This window comes from Pinus tabuliformis, chromosome 4_1 (genome assembly GCF_031772625.1).
Source record: "Pinus tabuliformis cultivar Carrire ecotype Pingquan chromosome 4_1, CPIR1, whole genome shotgun sequence".
In the NCBI taxonomy this organism is placed as follows: Eukaryota; Viridiplantae; Streptophyta; class Pinopsida; order Pinales; family Pinaceae; genus Pinus; species Pinus tabuliformis.
In genome coordinates this window covers 601,430,399-601,444,080 of record NC_142303.1, presented here as the reverse complement: position 1 = coordinate 601,444,080, position 13,682 = coordinate 601,430,399, and positions in this window count along the sequence as shown.

Below are 13,682 nucleotides of genomic sequence, written 5' to 3'. Positions count from 1 at the left end.
ATAGTAGAGATCAACAGGTTAAAGGCTCAAATGGCTAGGACATTTGATATGAAAGATATAGGAGCAGCAAGACAAATTTTGGGCATGGAGATTTTCAGAGACATGAGCAATGGTAAGTTGTGGCTATCACAACAGAAGTATATTGAGAAAATACTCTTGAGGTTTGGTATGAACAATGTGAAGCCTGTTTCAGTCCCTTTAGCTTCCCATTTTAAGCTTTCTTCAAGTTTATGTCCTAATACAAATGAAGAAAAGGAATATATGTCTCGAATTCCATATGCCAATGTAGTAGGTTGTTTGATGTATGAGATGGTTTGTACTCGACCAGATATTTCACATGCAGTTGGAGTTGTCAGCAGGTATATGGAAAATCCAGGAAAAGAACACTGGTCAGCAGTGAAAAGGGTGCTTTGGTATTTGAGAGGCACAAGTGATTATTGTATCACTTACAACAGGAGTAGTGAATTTGTTTGTGGATATGTTGATTCTGATTTTGCAGGTGATTTGGATAAGAGAAGGTCAACTTCAGGATATGTCTTTACTCTTGCAGGTGGAGCTATTAGTTGGATGTCAAAGCTACAGAACATTTTTGCTTTATCCACTACTGAAGCAGAATACATAGCTGCTTCACATGCTTGCAAAGAAGCGGTTTGGTTGAAAGGTTTGTTTGGTGAGTTTGGTAGGTTGCAGGACAACATCAAGTTATTTTGTGATAGTCAAAGTGCAATTCATATAGCTAAGAATCCGGCCTATCATATTAAATCAAAGCATATACCTATCAAGTACCATTTTGTAAGACAGGTTATCACTGAAAGGGGAGTCTCTCTTGAAAAAGTGCATACAAAGGAAAACTGTGCAAACATGTTCACGAAACCAGTTTTGTTAGAGAAGCTACGTTGGTGTCTGGCTTCTCTTGGCTTGCAGAAAAGATAAAAATAATAAATGAACAGGGCATCAGGCTAATTGTTGTCAAGGTGGAGATTGTTGAGATTTTCTGTTTTATTTAATTTAGCAAAAATCTCATGTAGGTGACAACAATAGGATTTGTTACTATATTAGCTCCATTATTCTTGAGGAGGAGTTAATGCATCCTAAATTTGTTGTGAGAGAATTTATGGTTTAGTTTGATACTCCAGCTATAAAGGAAATGTAAGCCCGTAAAGGAGATAGAGAGTGTAGAAAATAGGGTGAGCTGAGAGTATGTGTGAAGAATTAAATTGTTGTAATCTCCTGTTGAATAATAAGATTGCCAATGCCTTTGTTTGGTGGATGTAGCCCAGATTGGTTGGGTGAACCACGTTAAATCTTTGTGTTATGTTTTTATGATTTTGTATGTGCTGTGTATGCCTTTTATATTCCCGTTGCGCATTGTTTGCTCCAACAAGTTACTGGGGCCTCCTTAAAATCCTGACAAGCCAGCAGCTGACCAACTCCAACAAAGATAAATCAATTGGGCCCCAACATCGAACCTAACCTAACCCTGGGATTAGGTTAGGTAGTAGTCAGGGATCTCCAAAGGTATGAGAATTCCTACTTGGATGCCTGCTCCTTGGTGCTAACTGCTAAGAGCCACTATCCTTTGCAAATTATCGGTACAGCCCCTGCGCGTCGCAGCAGTCCCTCTGGTGTATGTTCGCTTGAAGATATGCGGAAGAAACTGCAATTGGAAAGGAATCCAATTGCCTTTTAGACCAAGGCCAGGGTCCTTGAAATAAATAAAGTTGACAGGAAGAATTTCCAAGCACAATTGGAGTTCAGAGCATAATTTGCAAGTTTTGTGAATGGGAAGCCCTTTGTTGGATAGAATGTCGCCTTCTCTCGGTGACTTAAGGAATTTGAAGAAATTGAGGGTCAAGATTGCAGGGATTATTTTTCTATTCAATAAGTAGGCTAACTTCAACTTAGGCTTGAAAAGAAAAGTAGGCTAATCTCAATGAATGGAAAATTTGGTATGTAATATGTTGTGCCATAAACATGTAAAAATTGTGAAAGTGTATGTGCAATGGCTGTGGAGAGTACTGATAGTTTATTAATTTTTCTATTGGAGTATGGGCATCATTGGTATGTGCAATGGTTGTTGAGAGTACGGTTAGTTTATTTATTTATACTACCACTCCATCACTGGTATGTGCAATGGTTGTTGAGAGTACCGTTAGTTTATTAATTTATCCTAACACCCCATGGGAACATCATGTGGCATCTACATGCAATATTTGGAAGCTTGGGTGACCTCATTTCATCCCTTTCTTAGCTTACCCACAATTGAATGACACTGGTTAAAGCACAATAATAGATGGAGAACAGGCAACAATTTTTAGCAAAATTTATATAAGTTCCATGAACTCTATAGAGAAATTCAAACGGTGTATGACAACTCATTTTAAAGGATTTTCTATGACCTTAAATGGGTTTTTTAATGGAATTTGATTTCATTTCCTCATTTACACAATATCATCCATTGAAGTCACACAAGTTTATAAAGTAACACAACCGCATCTACCTTGAGTTTGAGAAAGGATTTTCTCACTCGATGGACTTCATAAAAGCAATTATCTTATATCAATGGAAATATATCTTCGATAAATTAAATGGTCTTCAACAAAATCTGGTTTCATCAGCTAAAACAAAAGTTACAAACAAAATTATAAACTAGAGGTCCAATGCTAGAAAAATAGGAACTCAAATATGGGTCATCCATAAATCCATGGTTATGGGTAAACCATACAAAACCCTTCTCCAAGCTTACCATTTCACACTTAGTTATGGGTCATCCACAAACCCATGGTTATGGTTTAATTGTGCGAAACCCTTCTCAGCATTTACTTGTAGCACATTGTAATAATGATGGTACATTAAACATAATGGGGTCCCTCTTTTTTTAGCATGGCTGAAATGATAGGAACCCTCATTTTCTAAGGGGGGGAGATTGATTTGGATATTAAGAATTCTTACAATCTTAGCTTAGATGTATAATTCATAAAGTTATTTTTAATGTAAAAGGGAACTTGATAGATATGTAATTGACAGAGTCAAACCTAATCAAAGTTGATTTCTTGAACATGACACCTTATAAGAAGGCAATAGGAAGATAATGAAGGTCAATAAGAAGAGGTCCCAAAATTGGCCATATTGCATATAATTGTTCTTGTTAACGGAATCCTTCTCTCTCTCTCTCTTCGTATTTTTTTGTGATGTATTTGGTTCATGAATTTTCATCAATGTTCTCATGATTAGTTTCCTGGTTGATTTGTATTGTTTCTCTCCTCCTCTCTCAGCATTCAAGCCTTTTGGATCTTATCGCCCAAGATCTAGACTATATGTGTTTGTATCTTCTTTCTACACTACAAGGCTTTCTATGAGAAAAACTTGGAATATTCCCTTAATAGATGACTTTATATATTCACTCATTCATGAGAAAAATAATATCATTCACATGGGAGCTCTTAAAAATGCCAAGGTTCATGTGCTTACAGTGTGGGATGGGAACATGCAAAATTCAAGTGATCTTGATCACATAGATGGAGAAAGCATTGAATTCACTAAGTAGATTTCAAGCCCCAAGGAAAGAAAGTCTAAAAAGAAGAGAACATAGTACATATATTGTAACATATTATTTCATCTAGATATTTGTTATATGGTGAAGACCATTGATCTAATGGAAAAAGTATTTCAACAACACAGCCTTATAGACTGCATAACACACAATCTTAAGAAGAAGTTGAAGACAAGTCACCAAAGGATCAAGTTAAGGACCATTTTTTACTATTATGGATTCATTATCTGATAGATTGATCATAAACCCAAGTGCCTTTAATCATATGACTACATCAAAGTATTATTTTTCTTCCTTCGTACCTTGCAGTAGACCTCCTATATTGATGGGAGACAAAAATCTATGAGAGTGTGCAGAGAAGGGAGAGTGGACCTTAATTACATAATATTTTATAAAGTATCACATGTTTCTAAGCTCTCCATGAATATCCTCTTTATCTAACAGATTATAGACTTAGGTAAAGTCAAGTGAGTTGAGTTCATTTTGGATTCAATGATAATTTTCCGAAATGATAAATGTTGCTAGAGTTGTAGTTGGTGAGGTGGATTATTATTCTAGGTTGTATTCCTTCTCTTATTTCACTCCTAAGATTGATAATATTTCTCTTATAACCCATGCACAACATGAAATTAGAGAAAGGTTGGATGTTAAGTTCAAGGAAGGCCCCTCGTATCCACTCTAGGAGGAATCTCTTACAACCATTTTGTCTCTTCTCGGAGTGGACCTTTGAGATGTTTTTACACAATATTCAAATCAAATTTCTAAACAAGTTTCGGAATCTAATTTAGAATTCCATAAGTATCCTATTGCATATCTAAAATACAAGTCATGGAGGGCATATCATACTTTATAGGCAACTAGTAAACTAGCGAATTATATTGCCAAGATACATAGAACTAGATCTCGTTTTCTTGGTCTTCCACAAACACTCAATACTATTGTGATAAATTATATTACTTTAGTAGTAGCCAAGAGAAATTCACATGATTGGATAGGAGAGATCCATGATGGTGTTGTTGATTAGCAATACCATCCTTCTTCATCGCAATTTCATAGTAGATATAATATGCATTATATTTTGAGGAGGGGTTCGAGGGGTTCTTTCCATTGGATTTTCTTCTTTACCTCGCCTTTGTCATATTTTTTTTTGCATAAGTTGTTATGTACATTAGTATCTATCATGGCTGAAAATTGTTGGGACTCATATAATTGTTTGTACATGAATACCTAATTGTTGGTTGTGAATCCTAATTATCTTCTTGATTCAAAGGTCTTATTTTTAGTCGCATTTGGACCCAAATTCTTGATAGGGGGTGTGGGGGGGCTCCCCTGCCCAACTATTTTCACTATAGGTCTGAGGGATCCAATGAAAAATCTTTGGAGCCCCCCAGCAAGAGTTTAGTTGTAGCACCCAAAACATAATCTTTTGGAAAAATTGCCTTGTAAAATACTATAATTTCATAGTCAATTTGGATTGTTCATCATTGAGTATTTTCCATTGAAGGAAACCTTCTTTATTTATGAGGGAATTGTATTCTGACTATGTATTATTGAGAGAGCATTGTAATTGAGAGATAGAAGAGGAGGTTGCAATGGATTTGTTGCAAGTTGAATCCCTTCATTTTGTTGGATGGAATAAAAGGAAGAATTTGTTATATCTCCATGGATGTAGCCCAAATCAGGTGAACCATGTATATTAGTGTCTCCTTTGTATTGTTTCATTCTATGTTTTATTTTCACATTCATTTTGATTTATTGCTTTGTAATTTTGTTAGTAACACTAACATGGTGAAAATTGCCAAAATTCATTTTTTTGCACATCCCAATTATGGTTTAGGGCGTTTGGTTACATGCACATTTCCTACCACTTTCGTAGGAATTCTATTTGTTTCATTTTCTATTTTTAGTAATTTTTGTTTCAAGTAGGTGCTTCCATATAAGATGGCACATCATGTGACTAGGTAGTGACTAGGAAATGATAAGGATGTGACATGGCAACATAGTGCACTAGGATGGACTTATCTATTATCCTTATCCATTGTCTTATCCATTATCCTTATCCTTATCCTCCTCCTAGACAAGTGAGCAATTATCCTTAAGTATTTGCATCTCTAAATAAACAAACTTTATTTCATAGTTTTATTTTTAGTAGAAGTAATTTATCTAAATGCATCTAATATCAATAAAAATTGAAACAACATAAATAACTTTTTGAAGTAAATTGTAATTGTTTCAAATTTTATGAAGTATTATGTTAAAGCATTAATATTTTACCTTTGTAGCTCTCGGTGTACTAAGTTCAACTTTAGTCTTAAAACACCCTCTACATTTAAAATAAAGTAATAATTCTATTATTAAATATAAATGTGGTTGTGTATGAACTAATAAACTAAATTTGGGTTATATATGTAGCTAATTAATATTTGATGTGACATATGGCATATGATGGACCATAATTACAGGCCTAGAGTATGCTCTAAAACTGCTTCTGCTTTGCTAATAGCTCGTCTTCCTCGGATGTAAGGAAACAGGTTAACGACTCAAGACCTAGAGGCATCTGGCAGGAATGAAAGCCTACCCCCTTACGGAGGGTTATTCCAGGTGGCATGGTTTTCCTTGAATAACAGTGATGAGTCAGCCTACATTTGAGGTTAGCAGTTAGAGATGGTTGTCCTCACTGCTAGTTTGACAATTGAGTTATAATAAGTTTTCCCACCTGTGAAAAAACTTGATAGACCATAATTAAATAAGTATTTAGTCTTTGAATTAACTAAACAATAATAAGAAACAATGTATAATCAAAATTGTGAAAATATTAAAAAAGATTCAGTCTTGGAAACAAGTGAAAATATCAAAGTTTCTTAGGGACTCCAAGTTCACTATTATAACACATTTATGTCCACATATGCCAAAGGAAAATATAGATATCAATAAAGATAAAAACTAAATCCTATAATCTATGGGAAATGCACTAAGTGTAAAATACCATGCACTCGATACATACTATATATATAAGTAAAGAAAGAGACATCTCATTGTAAATAGACAAGTACTACTCAAAACCAAAAAGAAATGAATGATGAGGGTCCTTTCATTGTGTTCTCCCATTCCAACTTAGTTGCTCAACACTACACCATGGATACAATGGGTCTATCACAGGTGACCCAATACACCATGGATACAATGGGTCTATCACAGGTGACCCAATCCAATGCCTATTATCTATAAGCACAACCAAAAAATACTAGAGTTGAAAGACCAAAGGGGAATTGTAGTTGTATAAATTTTGAAGTGTTATGCTACTCTAATTCCTTATTAGGCATAGGCTCGATCTACCATATTTGAAATGGAAAATCCCCCGACGACGACATAACAAAGGCTTTTCACTTCTACGGAACTACAAGACAAGCAAGTTTCTAAGTAAAACAAAGAAAATATATTGATTTGGGGAGTAAGGAAGAAGAATAAGAATAAATATTTTTAATGTAAGTGTTTAGAATTTGTCCATATTAATTGTTTAAAGTTTTTTCTTTCAATTTAAGGTGGATGAAGATTGGTTGACGTTTTTTAATTTTCTTAATTGACGGTTTAGATTGATTTTCAAGGGAATACGCTCAGCATATGGTTAGTCTTAATGCTTATCAAAGGTTGTAGTGTGTTACTGAGTTTGTTAGGTTGCATCGGCTTTTATGAATTTAAAAAATTAGATTCGTGACAAGTGGCTCCCCGCCCACCAATTTCCTAGGGATTTGAGATTATTCAAATTCTAATAAGCTCATCCATGATAAGTTCCTCATTATTATTTATAACATTCATATATATATATATATATAAAAGAAAATTTTATTTAGCAAAATGATCCATTACTTTCAATCATTTTAAAAAATAGATTCCTGCCAAGTGGCTCCCCACCCACCAATTTCCTAGGGGTTTGAGACTATTCCAATTCTAATAAGTTCCTTCATGATAAGTTCATGAGGGCCAAATACAAGAGCCAGATAGAGAAGCAATTTGTCCCATAGGCTATCTTTAGCCTTGTGGATGTTAAAATAACTTCTTCTTTTTCCATATAATCAAATTTTGTTTATCAAAATGGTCCATTTTACAATAAGATGTGTGATTCTTTTTTTTCTCAAGTTAAAGTTGACCCATAATCTTAATTAGGTAAATGTATGCATTGGTAAAACATTTTTTGTGTTGCAATAGTTTTTTTTGTTATATTTATGAAGCCTTCTGTTATATTAACCACATTAATATTTTTAATGTGGTTGTACTAGTATACTGCTCAATATGAATATAAACGATGTAGTAAACACATGATGACACATTTCCAACATTTTTAATAAGACATTTTTCAATATATTACCAAATATCCTTACATTATTTTCCATGTCACTATTCTGCAACATATAAACGGTGCGACCCAACATTTATATATACCATTTGAATGAAAGTAATTGAAAATAAAACATTTTAATTTCGAAGGAAAAAAACAAAACAAAACAAAACTTTCTTTCCTCATGGTAATTTCGATTAATACCTAATTTCTTTTAACATGCTAAAACCTTTACTACTGGGCTATTAAAATATTCACAATCACAATACAAAGATGATAAAAAAAGCCCACAACCAATCCATATTTTAGATAAAACAGTAAATAAACCCACGTAGTCAAAAGTAAACGACCAAAAGTAAATAAAGATAAAGAGCAATTAATTATTCTTAGTTAAAAAGGCTATCATGGGAAGAAATGTAAGAACCATTGACTTGAGGAAGCTAACTTTACCAATCGTGATCATCTTGTCTTGTTAATATTTTTGTTCACGTTTTACAAAAGTGGGCATTCATATAAATAACAAACAATAGAGTGTGATATTAAAATGGTGTAGATATATACAATATGTATGTGAGTAATGTTGCCTGAGAAAAATATAATAAAATATGATATTAAAAATGATGTATTTAATATGAATATTTGTGGGTAAGAAAAATATAATATTAAAATGTATGGATATAATATGAATATTGGTGGGTGTTTGGTGTAAAGGTAATTATAAGAGATTAGAAAATTGATATATAATTTTTTTTTAATTATAAATTTATAAAAAATGTAGTTAAGAATAAAAAATAAAGTAAAATTTTGAGTACTATCATAGTTAAGATATTATTTTTGGATTATTGGTGTAGAGTAAGTTATTAATTTATGATTTATATTTACGAGTATTAGTTGTAAATAATTAATTTCTTATGATTTTGAATATTTTATTTAGCATTTATTATATGAGAGTAAGTTATTGGTGTATAACCTATATCTCTTTATATTAGTTGTAATTCACTAATTTGTAGTGATTTTATATGGTCTATTTAGTACTCATTTCATTAGATGATGTTCACAAAGGTGCAGAAATGGAATCGAAACAAGCAAAATGAATCACATGACATCAATCATCATCTGTGGAACTTTCCCAATAACTAGTACCTCCTAGAAGGTCACCCATCCCAAGACATCTCTAGTTCAAATGCACTTAACTATGGAGTTTTCCCCACAATCAAGCCCATTGAACAAGTAATCTTGAAAATGATATCTCATACGTTGAATTGTAAAAACCCCTTGATGCAATAAAAACAGTGAAGGGAACTCTAACTAAATAGTTACTAAGTCACAATACTTGTTAAGGTTTTACAAATGGGGTAGAATGCTAAGTGGACTTGATTCTTATGAGAGATATAGTTAAGTGCACTTGAGTCAAAGGAATATCGAGATTCATAACCTCCCGAGAAGTCCTAATTACTAAGTTTAATCCCAAAGAGAAGTCCTAATTACTAAGTTCAAATCCAAAAGAGAAGTCCTAATTACTAGATGATTCATCTTCCTAGTTTATCCAAAATCATAACAAATTAGTTCGTTATGACTAATACATATAGATATGGGTCATAAATTAATGGATTATTATAATTAGATAATACCTTAATAATATATACATAAACATAATAAAATATAAAATCAAAAAGTATATATAGAAGATATGTATGTGGGATTAATGTTTGGTGCGAAGATGAGAAAAGAAAAAGAAAATTAAATTAATTATTAAAAGAAAATTACAATTTAAAATTATTTTTTTAAATTAAATATTTTGATTATTTTAATAATTTATATGGCTATTAGATTTAAAATTGTAACATTTGATTATTTTAATAATATATTTAGTGTTAAATTTAAAATTGTAACATTTATATAAAAATTTATAAAAAAAATCAAACAAATCCAAAATAATAAGTTATTTCAAAACTAAATATTATCATTTTCTTGTGTAAGTTAGGCATCTACCCCTTAAGAATTACAAACTGATTAGCATGAAGAGTTAGTGGCTTTCTATAGTTACTTTAAATAATTTAAAGCACAAAATATGTTAAGATAAAAATGAAATTTTTTAATTAAATCATTGAAGGATAGTTGATCCTAATACTCTCTAAAATATCAATACTACGAGTTTAAAAATAAAATGCAGTTATACTATATATATATATATATATATTTCAATTTATAAAATAAAATTAATTTTTATTTTTTAAAATAAAATAGTTAGTTTTCTATTATGTCAACTCAATTGCATGGTAATCATTTACATATATGAATACAAAATTTGCTTCTGTGATATCTACAGCTTCAACGTTCTAGTAAATCTATAACTCCTATTTCAAGCTCTACTCGAGTATTTTCCATTTTATCGGTATCTTTATTTAGATTCCTAAGTATATGGATTAAGGAGGCTTCTTCAAAATTTTCAACTGCAAATCAATTCTTCGTATTTGCAATTCTTCTTACCAGAAAAGGGAATGAAGAGACCCAAGACGAAATAGCCTTAAAGATCATTCTAATAATGATCATCGAGTCCCCAAGCATTTTAATTTTTCTTATTCCCTTATTTTTAAGGATCTTCTGGCATTTCCATAATGCTAAAAATACAGCTCGATTATTTGATATTGTACCTAAACCCCAAGTGAGTCTAGTCTCTCCATATTCTTCCGGGCAATAAATCACCCTCCTACTCTTGCGTCCCCCAAGTGAATCTAGTCTCTCCATGTTCTTCGAGACAATAAATCACCCTCCCACTCTTTGTATCCCCTCGATTTTCTTTTGAAGCACCATCAAAAAAATAACATGGTTGAAGACTGACTATCTTTCCAGGACTGGAAATCATCTTTTCCAAATATCAAGCATTGAATTTTCACTTCATTTGGCCGATCACTACTGAAGCTGACAACTTGAACTGAAGGGACATAAATGTTTATCCAACTCTTCTCCAAATCAAATAAGTCATCAATCTCATAACCCTTAAGACCTCTCTCCGAAATAGACTCAGAGATCAAATACAAAGCTTTAGAAGTGTTGAAGTCACCATGTTTCTCTAATGCGAATATAGTAGTGTTGAAGTCACCTCCAGCGATGGAGCTCTAATTTCATTGGTATTTCTTTAATGAAATAATCTTGTCCCAGAATTCTAGCTTTTCCCCATATAGGGACGAAGCGTAGACATTCACTACCTTGACTCTCTCTTTCTCTCTCTCTCTCTCTCTCTCTTTGTATTTTTTTGTGATGTATTTGGTTCATGCATTTTCATCAATGTTCTTATGATTAGTTTCTTTGTTGATTTGTATTGTTTCTCTCCTCCTCTTTTGGCATTCAAGCCTTTTGGATCTTATCGCCCATGATCTAGACTATATGTGTTTGTATCTTCTTTATACACTACAAGGCTTTCTATGAGAAAAACTTGGAATATGTCCTTAACAGATGACTTTATATATTCACTCATTCATGAGAAAAATAATATCATTCACATGGGAGCTCTTAAAAATCTCAAGGTTCATGTGCTTACAGTGTGGGATGGGAACAAGCAAAATTAAAGTGATCTTGATCACATAGATGGAGAAAGCATTGAATTCACTAAGTAGATTTCAAGCCCCAAGGAAATAAACTCTAAAAACAAGAGAAAATAGTACATATAATGTAACAAATTATTTCATCTAGATATTTTTTGTATGGTGAAGACCATTGATCTAACGAAAAAAGTACTTCAACAACACAACCTTATAGATTGCAAACCACACAATCTTAAGAAGAAGTTGAAGACAAGCCACAAGAGGATCAAGTTAAGGGCCATGTTTTTACTATTATGGATTCATTATTTGATAGATGGATCGTAAACCCAAGTGCCTTTAATCATATGACTACATCAAAGCATTATTTTTTTCCCTTAGTACCTTGCAGTACACCTCCTATATTGATGGGAGACAAAACTCTATGAGAGTGTGCAGAGAAGGGAGAGTGGACCTTAATTACAGAATATTTTATAAAGTATCACATGTTTCTAAGCTCTCCATGAATATCCTCTTTATCTAACAGATTATAGACTTAGGTACAGTCAAGTGAGTTGAGTTCGCTATGGATTCAATGATAATTTTCCGAAATGATAAATGTTTCTAGAGTTGTAGTTGGTGAGGTGGATTATTATTCTAAGTTGTATTCCTTCTCTCATTTTACTCCTAAGCTTGATAATATTTCTCTTATAACACATGCACAACATGAAATTAGAGAAAGGTTGGATGTTAAGTTCAAGGAAGGCCCCTTGTATCCACTCTAGGAGGAATCTCTTACAACCATTTTGTCTCTTCTCGAAGCAAATCTTTGAGATTTTTTTACACAATATTCAAATCAAATTTCTAAACAAATTTTAGAATCTAATTTAGAAGTATGTGAGTATCATATTTCATATCTAGAAGACAAGCCATGGAGGGCATATCATACTTTATAGGCAACTAGTAAATTAGTGGATTGTATTGCCAAGATACATAGAACTAGATCTTGTTTTCTTGGTCTTCCACAAACACTCACTAATATTGTGATAAATTATATGACTTGAGTAGTAGCCAAGGGAACTTCACATGATTGGATAGGAGAGATCCATGATGGTGTTGATGATTAGCAATACCATCCTTCTTCATCACAATTGCATAGTAGATATAATATGCATTATATTTTCAGGAGGGGTTGGGGGGGTTCTTTCCATTGGATTTTATTCTTTACCTCGCTTTTCTCATATTTTGTTTTTCATAATTTTTTATGTACATTAGTATCTATCGTGGATGAAAATTGTTTCCATTCATATAATTGTTTGTACATGAATACCTAATTGTTGGTTGTGAATCCTGATTATCTTCCTGATTCAGAGGTCTTGTTTTTAGTTGCATTTGGACCCTAATTCTTGGTAGGGGGTGTAGGGGGGTTCCCCCCCTCCCCCCCAACTATTTTCACTACAGGTCTAAGGGAGCTAGTAAAATTTCTTAGGAGCCCCCCGGCAAGGGTTTAGTTATAGCACCCCAAACATAATTTTTTGGAAAACTTTCCTTGTAAAATATTATAGTTTCATAGTCAATTTGGATTGTTCATCATTGAGTCACAGATATGAAAATAGATGTTATGTTATGGTTTTTTTCATTGAAGGAGACCCTCTTTTTATGAGGGAATTGTATTGTGACTGTGTATTATTGAGAGAGCATTGTATTTGAGAGAGAGAAGAGGAGGTTGCAATGGATGTGTTGCAAGTTGCATATCTTCATTTTGTTGGATGGAATACAAAGAAGAACTTGTTATTTCTCCATGGATGTAGCCCAAATCATGTGAACCATGTATATTAGTGTCTCATTTGTACTGTTTCATTCTATGTTTTATTTTCACATTCATTTTGATTTGTTGCTTTGTAATTCTGTTAGCAACACTAACACGGTGAAAATTTCCAAAAAAAAAAAATGTGCACATCCCAATTATGGTTTAGAGGGTTTGGTTACATGCACATTTCTTACCACTTTCAGAAGAATGATATTTGTTGCATTTTCTATTTTTAGTAATTTTTATTTCTAGTAGATGATTCCATATAAGATGGCACACCATAGTGACTAGGAAATACAAAGGATGTGACATAGCAACATAGTGCACTAGCATGGCCTTATCTATTATCCTTATCCATTGTCTTATCCATTATCCTTATCCTTATCCTCCTCCTAGACAAGTGAGCAATTATCCTTAAGTAGGCTTCTTATTCTTGGAGTTTACTATAACAAATCATCCTTA